Below are 9,514 nucleotides of genomic sequence, written 5' to 3'. Positions count from 1 at the left end.
CTTCATTATTTGTTGATGTCAGATGCAGTTGATGTATGCGGTCTTTATCAGAAGTGAAAAGCAGTAAGGAAAAGATGACGTAATGAGACTAGATGGAACTAATAATAATAGTGGAAAATATAGAATAGTTTGAAAAAATATAAGTTGTATAAAATTAAAAATTATAAACGTTTTATGGGAATAAATATTTAAATAATTTTTAAAAAACAACGTAAATATCTGTAAATCAAATATATTAACTCCAGAGAGCTTTTAAATTGAAAATAAATATTTTCAAAAATGTAAAGTTACAGTAGTAACGTGTAAAAGAGAGAAACTTTATTTTCTCCCAAACTATATTGAATTTATAAAGAGCCATAATATTAATATTATAAGACAATTTGTTAGAACACTTAACGGATATGTAGTACAATTTTATACAACAGAATACAGTAGAAAGATATTTTTTTTTATTATTTTTTTTTTCTTTTTTTTTTTTTTTTTTTTTTTTTGATTATAGCTCACATTTTTTGTTTTCATTCACTTTCAACTTCCTATTGATTACTATAAATTTATGAATTCAATTAACATCTCTCATTAATTAATAAAACTATAAAAAATAAAGGCATAACTAAATAATTATAATAGTAAGCTTAAGCTAAAATATTGAGTCTAACGATAAAAAAATTAAAATTTAAATATTTTCATGTTTTTTCTCAGTAAAAAAAAAATTTGAAATCTAGAATATTTAAGATAAATTGCAGATACATTAGATTAAAATTTAATATATATTCATAGATAAAACACATATGTAATAAATAAATAGTGCTACATATATATGCTTTCTCGTTCAACGTCTTTTCATTTAATCAGTTGCCATGCATGCGATAGCTGATCACATTTTAACGTATTATATTTGAATATGGATGATTATCAGTCACTCGTTGAAGACTGCCTCACATTTTTTGTGAAAATTTCACAAATCAAATGAAATTTAATAGTACACAAATTGACATAAAATAACACCAGTTAAAGACATAACTAACTAATCAAATGAATTCTCAACATTTTTTTTTTCATTCATTCAATTAAAAATCAACCCAAATCCGGTATAAATAGTATTTTAATTCAGTTTTAATAGTTTTCATACTGAATTTTTTTAATAAAATAATTATTAATAGCTGTAATCGATCAACTAATTTTATTCACGTTCTATTTGAAATTATCATAATCTGACCTGAATAATGGATAGTGCTTAACGAAATTGAAAAAAATATATAAATGTGCAAAAACTGTGAAACAGATAAAACAAAAAACACGGGTAATATCAGGCTATTTCATTAAAATGAAATGAAAAATAGTTTATTATTCTGGGATTTGATCCATTTTGAACAATTATAAGGTTGCACAATATATTGGCCTAAACAGTGTGGCTGCATGTAATTACAACTTATATTATAATTGCATATCATATATTATTTTATCATTATGTTATTTTATTTATTTATTTTTCATACAGATAGTTTGATTATGTTCATCTTGTTTATTCTTTTGTCTGTATATATTTTCAGAGTTGTTTTTTTTTTAATAATTTTTTTTTAAGTTATTTTTTTTTTTATTTTAGTATGTATGAGATCATTCATCACTATTACCTATTGCCCACAACTGTGTGGCAGATTGTAATATCTATCAATAAATAAATCTATCAATCAAAAAAATTGCATATCAATAATTTTAGATACATAAAAAGAAAAAAAAACTAAATATATAAAGAACTAATCAAAAAGGCAGTTAAAATTGCAAGTATCAATCGTGCATTTTAACATTTGATCTTAAATACCAGAGAAGTACACAAAATGATAAAATATTAGAGAAACGTAGTAAAAATAGTCTTATATTTTGTTTCAAAATTAACGGGTGAGGTGGAATTAACGAACTCATAAAATTTATTATTTATTTATTCAATTAAAAATCAATCTTAAGTTCTTAAACTGGTGATAAGCACTATTTTAACTCGCTTTCAAAAGTTTTCTTATCAAAATGTATTTATAAAACGATAATTAATAGCTCAAATCGACAATAATTATTCACTTTTTATTTAAAATTTAACTTAATAATATCAACATTATTCTCTTAAGGGAACAAATTTCTTAATGATTCTTGCAACAATTTATGGAGTCAGTCTTAAAAAAGCCGGTGATATCAAAAACAGTTTTCGTATGACCTAATAATTTACTGTTTTAAAACAGAACAGAGAAAAAATTAACATGTTGTTGCTTGATAAATACAATATATGAATACTGATAGTTAAATGGAGTAAATATAATGTATACAGATAAAATAAATAAACAAAAAATATATGGCTATCGGATATAAACAAGTTTCAACTCGGCAAAATTTTATCTTCTCATTCATGGTCTTAAAATCTTGTTTGGCTGTGTATTAAATTTGAAGGATATCTATAGTTCCTTTAAATTTCATAAAAATATATTTATTTTTTAAATTACTGATTAAAAACTACGAAAAAAAAACAAAATAAAAGTAAGGAAGTGAATTTGATTCAATTCAGCTTTTTGTAGCATGAATTTTCTAAATGATGTAAAACTAGTAAGTTTCTGTGCATTATAAAAATTAGATATATTGAATAAATTATAAATTTGATCAGAGTAATGACGACAAAAAAAAATAGTTGTTAACTATTTATTTATTGCCGACGTTTCGGCTCACAATGTAGTTCTACATAAGGGCTGTTATGACAGGTGGAAATGAAAACAGGACTGCCAGTTCACAGTCAATCATTGTATATTCATATAATATAAATCTGATCATTCCTACATTCAAGAATTCGTTGAGGAATTTTTTTTTTACTGATATTTTTAGTTATTTTAAAGTAAATATACTGTCCAAAATATTCAGTATAATTAATCTTATAGACAAGACCCTAAGGTTGAGGACCGACCCAGCGGGGTACGGAATCCTATTTGTGTAAGTGGCGGTTTCTGGAAAGAACAATTTCCACACAGTACTAGGACTCCATTGAGAGAGAACATTCCACGAAGGCGGAGTGGGGGTGACTGACTCAAGCCACTGTTCTTCAGCTACAGTGCTCGTTCGTATGTTCGCGAGTGTTGAGTGTTCTGTGTTCTTGATATTCTGTCATCTGCTAGGATCTACGGGATTCTCGCGGCTAGGTAATATATATATATATATGTCATCATGTAAACTAGATCTGCCATAAATTTGTTACTCTCAACCAGCATAGATTTATTGCACAATTTATCACTGAAGATAAAATCGTCTCTTGTAAATATGTTTGTGTTCGTAATGAACACTAACATTCTTAAAGGAATGTTGTTAGTTTAATTTTTATTTAGCAACATTCCAATCGCTCGCAACCGGTCCTAGGATTCAGGATGGTGTCCTTAAATTGTAATACATTTAGTGATGTTAATAGGTCACTTAAGGAGTCGTGTGGTATTAATTCTTGAAACTGGGTTGACTACATTATCTCAGCCCACATTTGTTTCATGGTTGATTTTTTTCTCTGTTGTTCCGAAACAAAAACCATAATTTTGTAATATCATTTTAGATTACTCGAAGTTAAAAATTATCACAACGTTATGACCGGTACTGATCTTTTTGATTTTATAAATCAATTAATTATGTTAGAAAACTACACAAAAGCACATTTTTTATATTATAAACTTTAAGGAATTATTTAATGTAATTTTAATATTTTCATATCCATGAATGACAACGTTAAACGACGTACCCTAATGGTATTAAGAATACCATTCAGTTGATAAGTTGATTTATGGCAATACCTGTTACCCCTGTCATCTTCAGAACAAGAGGGACCCTCGTCTTCTTTTCAAAATAACCTAAACTAACGGCCACAGATGTTGCTGCACTTAATGAGTGTTACTGCTCAAACTACGTCATTCCTTTTGTATTTTTTTTTTAGGACTTTTCATTGTTGCTATGATAAGCGTACAATTATTCCATTCGAATTGAACTGTTAGCAATGTTTGCCCGTGTAATTGTTAGCCAGCGGGAGAGGCATTAGACGTTAATAGAGGGAGATAATTGACGTCAATTCCACCTCGGAGACATTGTAGTTCCGTCCTCGTACAATATCTTCAAGGCGAAGAGTAAGTTATTCATTTATTCCTTTGCAGCATCTTCAAATAGCTTTTCATTTAATTATTTTAATCGTGGAATATTTAAAAATATAATAATATTCTTGAACTATTACCTTTGAAATAATATCAGGTATTAAAAATGGGTTCTAAGTGTCTTAAGAGTAAAATACAAAATTTGAAAAATAATAATTAAATATTAACTATGTCTAGTAATAGTAATTTGGCTAAAAATGAAACAATAATAATAAAATTAAAAAAATAAAAATTGTAGCATAAACATAATATTTTATATTATAAACGAACTTGTTAAATCATCAATCAGAGCATATTAATAATTAATAATCCAATAAAAGTTAAAAAAACAAAACAAAAAAAAACTAGAGTTGAAGAATGTGGTGAATTTATTATGTTCTGATTGATATTTTAACAACCTCGTTTTTATTATAGAATATTATTTTAGTGCTAAAATTTCATCTTTTTTGTTGTTCTACTTGGATTTCCGATCCCCTCCAAATTGCCCTGATGAAGGCTAGAAATTCTGGCAGAAACGTTGGCACTATTAAATAAGTTTTTTTGCTTATTTAATTTTTTTTCTGACCGCTCCCCCAACCATCTTCTCATATAAATTAATTTTTTGATTAGTAATAATATTTAATCATGGCATATTATTAAAATAAACTTTTATCGTTTAAAATTATTATAATACACTTCACTAACATTAATATTGTCATAGAAACCTTCATACAAAAGTGTATTAAGTATATACTTTATTATTACTGATTTAATAATATTTGCAATCATAATTTTAAAAAATAAACAAATTGTAATTGTTATATATCTATTCAATAATAAAATTAATTTGTATTTATAATAAATAGACCGTATCAATTTTCTTTATTATTTTTTACCAATTAATTAGCAATATCGATAAAATCCTATACATAGATTTGTATAGAAAGGGACTTCTTTGTCAGGTCTATCAGTCTATCATCTGGATTAGCCAAACTGTTTACTGTTAGTACATTATTAGAAATTAATTTCCTAACTGTAATTGTTTCTAATCTCTGGAGTCATTACCCCTAATGACCCAGTAGCTGTAAGTTTTCCAAAGAGATTGGCCATCTTTCCACTTTCTAAACAATCAGAAGTTGGTGGTGTTGAACCTCGTTTCCCACGTGACCAAGGTCCAATTAGTTCCCGAGCAGGCCGATGACATCCAAGCAATTTCATGTCGGAAACTTCAAGTTATTTGGTACCAAATTCAACTTTTTCAATTGTTTATAATATTTCGAGTTAATGTGTTAGAAGATGATGTTAATATTATTAGACCTGAGCATTATCTATTATATCAATGTATGAGATTTTCAGTTATCCATAAATATAAAATATAATAGGGGTATTCATGATCTTTAGTTTAACATGTTAAATGGAAAAAACTTATGTTAAATGGAGAAATATTTCATTCTTTTACCCTGTTAAAACGATTTAACATATAACATGGCTGAGAATCTGTTACTGGGTCTGTTAAATGGAGAATGACGTCACTAAACAGACTAGCTGAGCTCGTCACCGTTTTATTTGTTGTCGTGTTAGGTTACTTACTTGTAGTTTGTGTTTTTTTTTTCTTTTGTCTTATGTTTAAATATTGTATTAAAAAATACAATCAATAGGCAAACTTTTACACTTCTACTTTTCACTTATTTTAGGCCTGTTGTAGTAAATTACTGTAATAAAAACTTAGAAGTGAACAATAACATGAAGTTATGCAAGGAAAGGTTACTGAACAAATTGCTCAGAAAATCCGCTAGGAGCTCTTATGGATTTACCATTTAACATGACTTAAAATAGGACCGCTCACAATCCTATACTTATAACATTTAACATGGTAAAAAATTTTACATTTAACACTATCATGAATACCCCTAATATAATCTGTAAATATGTCAATAGTAAAATAATTTTTATCAGGTTATAGGTTTCAGAATAATTTAGTGTGGAGATCCCTGTATATTTCTTGAAATATTGTAATCACAAAGAATACGCCCTCAAAAAATAACTATCACACTTGAACAAATCCATAAAAAGGCTATGAGAATAAGGTTCGATGCCGATACTACCTATCGCTGACTCCACACAACGTTTCCTGTTTTCTACGCTTCTTGAAAAGCGATAGGAATTTGTTTCCACAATAGCTACAAGTTAAATTAACAGTCTCGACGTTAATTGTCTCATTATAAGAATGTCACAGTAATTAACCTTAGGTTAATATCCTGTAGTTGGAATAATTAATAAAAACATCACGGAATTTGAAGGATGCTTGGTATTTGTATATATATTTTGAACCACTATCTCGAAAAGAATCATATATTGACATAATTTTTCATAATTAATGCTTTTAATTGTAGATGTAACGAATGAATTTGTTTTATTACCACATATTAGAGGATACAAGTCCAAACCATCAGAATAAAGCAAATCAGTGTTAGAACTGCTAAAATTGGTTTAACTATTTATTTTTTATTTCAAAAATTCTTTCTATGTTATTATCTTTTCAACCAAGCGTTTTCAATTTCTCCCTCCCTTGTTTTAATTATAAAGAAGTTACAGTTAGCGCCTATCAAGGCTCTAAGCCCCTATTGTTTTTAATTTAATTCAATAAATAAGCAATAAAGTTGAATATTCTTCATTTTCAACTTAACTTGTAGCACCATATTTCAGAGCAATTGGAACACAAGGAAGGTTTTTTTTTTGGTTTTTTTTAAACTAAGTGACTTACTTATACTCACTGAAACTAGTGCTTAGTACTGAAACTAGGTAAATGGAATAGTCTAAAAATTATAAAATTATTCAAAGTTTTTTTCTTGGATTCCCTTTTGAAGCGTTTCAGTGAATCCAGTTCCTTTTAAAAGGTTTGGAACGGTTCCAAATGGATCATTGATTCAGCTAATCAGCCATCAAACCTCCCTTCTTTTAAACTGTTCCATCTGGTTTTTGTTTTCTACAAAACATTTATAAATTTCAGTAAAGTACTGTGTTGGAATAATTTCTATAATATAAAATAGGTCTATATCCTCCTGTACCTATGAGGATTTTTTGCAAAAATTATGATAATGAAAAATCTCACATGAACTAAAGTAGTCACTAATGTATTTACAAGAATTTGTAATTTACAACTGATTCCCGAGGCCATAAATTCCAGAATTATTAATCTTTATATTGATGACATGGTAAGTTCGGTTCGAGAAATGGATTATTTTATGGCACACCTGTGTTGTAATCTCAGGTAACAATGGAATTACTCCTCTGGAAGAAGGAACCTCGTAGATTTATAGGGTGTAGATACATTGTGTCTGTGAAGTAGTACTACTTTTTTGTGTGTTATATGTTAATACTCCAGTTTAGACTTCATGTCATGACGAATGACTCGACAGTTTTTCCTCCATAGCAACCATCGGCTGGAATAGGTTAGTAAGATTAATAGGAGCTGCCAGTGCCAGCTTTATCTCTGCCGGGCCACCCCTTCGTCTTGTCAGTGTTATGTGTCATACGGTTGAATTATCCTATAGAATTAAATTAAAAATACAAAATAAGGTTGTTTTTGTACATTATTAATGTAATAGTTTAAAAAACTACATTTATATCAAAACAAATGCCTAAGAATTACTAACAACTATTCAGAGAGGAATGCTTTATTTACAGGAAGTAATGCTGTGGGTTCCTATAACACACAGCATACTAATCCGAAAAAAAAAATTCAAATTCTTAACTTGTATTCTAAAAGAATAAGATATATTCAGAATTGAATATAGATACAGTATAAGAATAATAATATTAATATAAGGCTAGTGAACCCACCAATCGTTCGCTACGTAAATCTTTCCAGTGACGCCCCTCTAGACCCAAATCTACTAAATCAGTTTTTACGCAATCCTCCCTTCTACGTTTCGGTCTACGCCACGGAAGTTTACCAGTCGATTCAGTGTTAACATTTTAAAGATCCGCTCGTTATTAAGCCCTACAACCTTATACGCCGCAATGCTATAACGTGAATTATATTTACCGGATGACCGTATTATTATACGGATGACCGTATTATACGGTAATAATCAATAATAAGAATAATCTTGATGTCACTCTTTAAACCGAAATAGGAAATAATACAAAATCAACAATTATAAGAGAACTAAATAAACAGTATCAGAGAGCTAAACATATATTGCTGTAAATTTCATCAATAACGGCCTGTATTTTATTTTAATAGTTTCTATTTATTTATTTTTTACCAAAATTAGGAATTATAAATACTTTTAATCATAGTTATAAGTAATAGCTATTTAGTAGAAAAAAAAATTGTATATCCTGTCATTCTTATCGGAAGACGAAATATTGAAGTTGAAATATTATATCTAAAAAAAAAAAAATGAAAACCATTGCAGTGCAGTCTCAACTTGAGATTAATTAAACATTTCTGACGATAGGTAACAATGTACCGAAACGTAAATTAATCTAATCTTTTGAATAACAAAGATAATATTGAGTGGATGCCATATTATCATTATTAAAAAAAAAAATTATTTGTTAATTTCTACTTTCTTTGTACTATAAAACTGCATTCCACATTGAAAATAATCATCCTTTTGGATTTTAAGCATTTAAATAAATAGTGGAGACCAACTGTTATCCCTTCAATTATCGAAAATGCGTGGAATGTGATCCCTAAAATATAAATTTTTATTTCCATCCTTACCATCTCCCATAATTTACTAACGATATTTTTTGGTGATATCTGTCTTATTCAGCGTTTTTGTTTTTTTATCTATTTAATATTAAACTGTTGGAGTTTTAAAAAAAAAATAGCCAGGAAACCATTTTGCTATTTATTTAGTACTTGCCTCTTTTTATGCATCTCTGATGACTGCTACCTTGCAAAACTAAATGATAAACTTTCACACTCTTCTAGATTTTATAAAATCATGTTGCAGATAATTGATCAGCCTTATTTAAATAATATATTTTGGTATTTAAAACTACACACACTCGTTTATTTATATATTCTACATTATATTGAAAACATTCGTGCTATTTCTAGTGAGAACCTTATATTCCTATTTAATAAGCCGTGACTAAAAGAAACTGCTGCCAAATACTTTCGAGTAGCATCTGGAAATGGTTTATTTATGTTTTCGTTATTTTTTATAAAACAATTTCGAAGATACTCGCCTTGCCTATTTAAACAGATAGGAATACATAATGTTCATTTGACAATAATTTAATTAATCAGAGAAATCTACACAATCGATTGATGAACCTCTCCAAACGGTTAACAGATAACCTCCTACTCAAATTTCATCAGTTTTGAAAATAGTACTATATATCGTTGCAGAAGAATAACA

At 28.0% G+C, this 9,514-nt stretch overlaps 1 protein-coding gene across 3 annotated transcripts in view; it reads left to right on the top strand.

Annotated features, from left to right (window-relative positions):
• The window catches only part of pico, a 117,876-nt gene that overhangs the window by 68,856 nt on the left and 39,506 nt on the right, over positions 1 to 9,514 (top strand). The window contains exon 1 of one of the 3 annotated variants that reach the window (XM_067046842.1): positions 3,028 to 3,170. The exons of the other annotated variants lie outside the window; for them this stretch is intronic. The gene's annotated coding sequence lies outside the window, so the exon portion shown is untranslated. Of the gene's footprint in view, positions 1 to 3,027; positions 3,171 to 9,514 lie in introns of those variants that run through there. 3 annotated transcript variants of the gene reach the window in all.

The sequence above is a fragment of the Halyomorpha halys genome, unplaced genomic scaffold (assembly GCF_000696795.3).
Source record: "Halyomorpha halys isolate HHAL.00 unplaced genomic scaffold, Hhal_1.1 Scaffold464.1, whole genome shotgun sequence".
In the NCBI taxonomy this organism is placed as follows: domain Eukaryota; kingdom Metazoa; phylum Arthropoda; class Insecta; order Hemiptera; family Pentatomidae; genus Halyomorpha; species Halyomorpha halys.
This window is presented reverse-complemented; position numbering and strand designations above follow the sequence as displayed.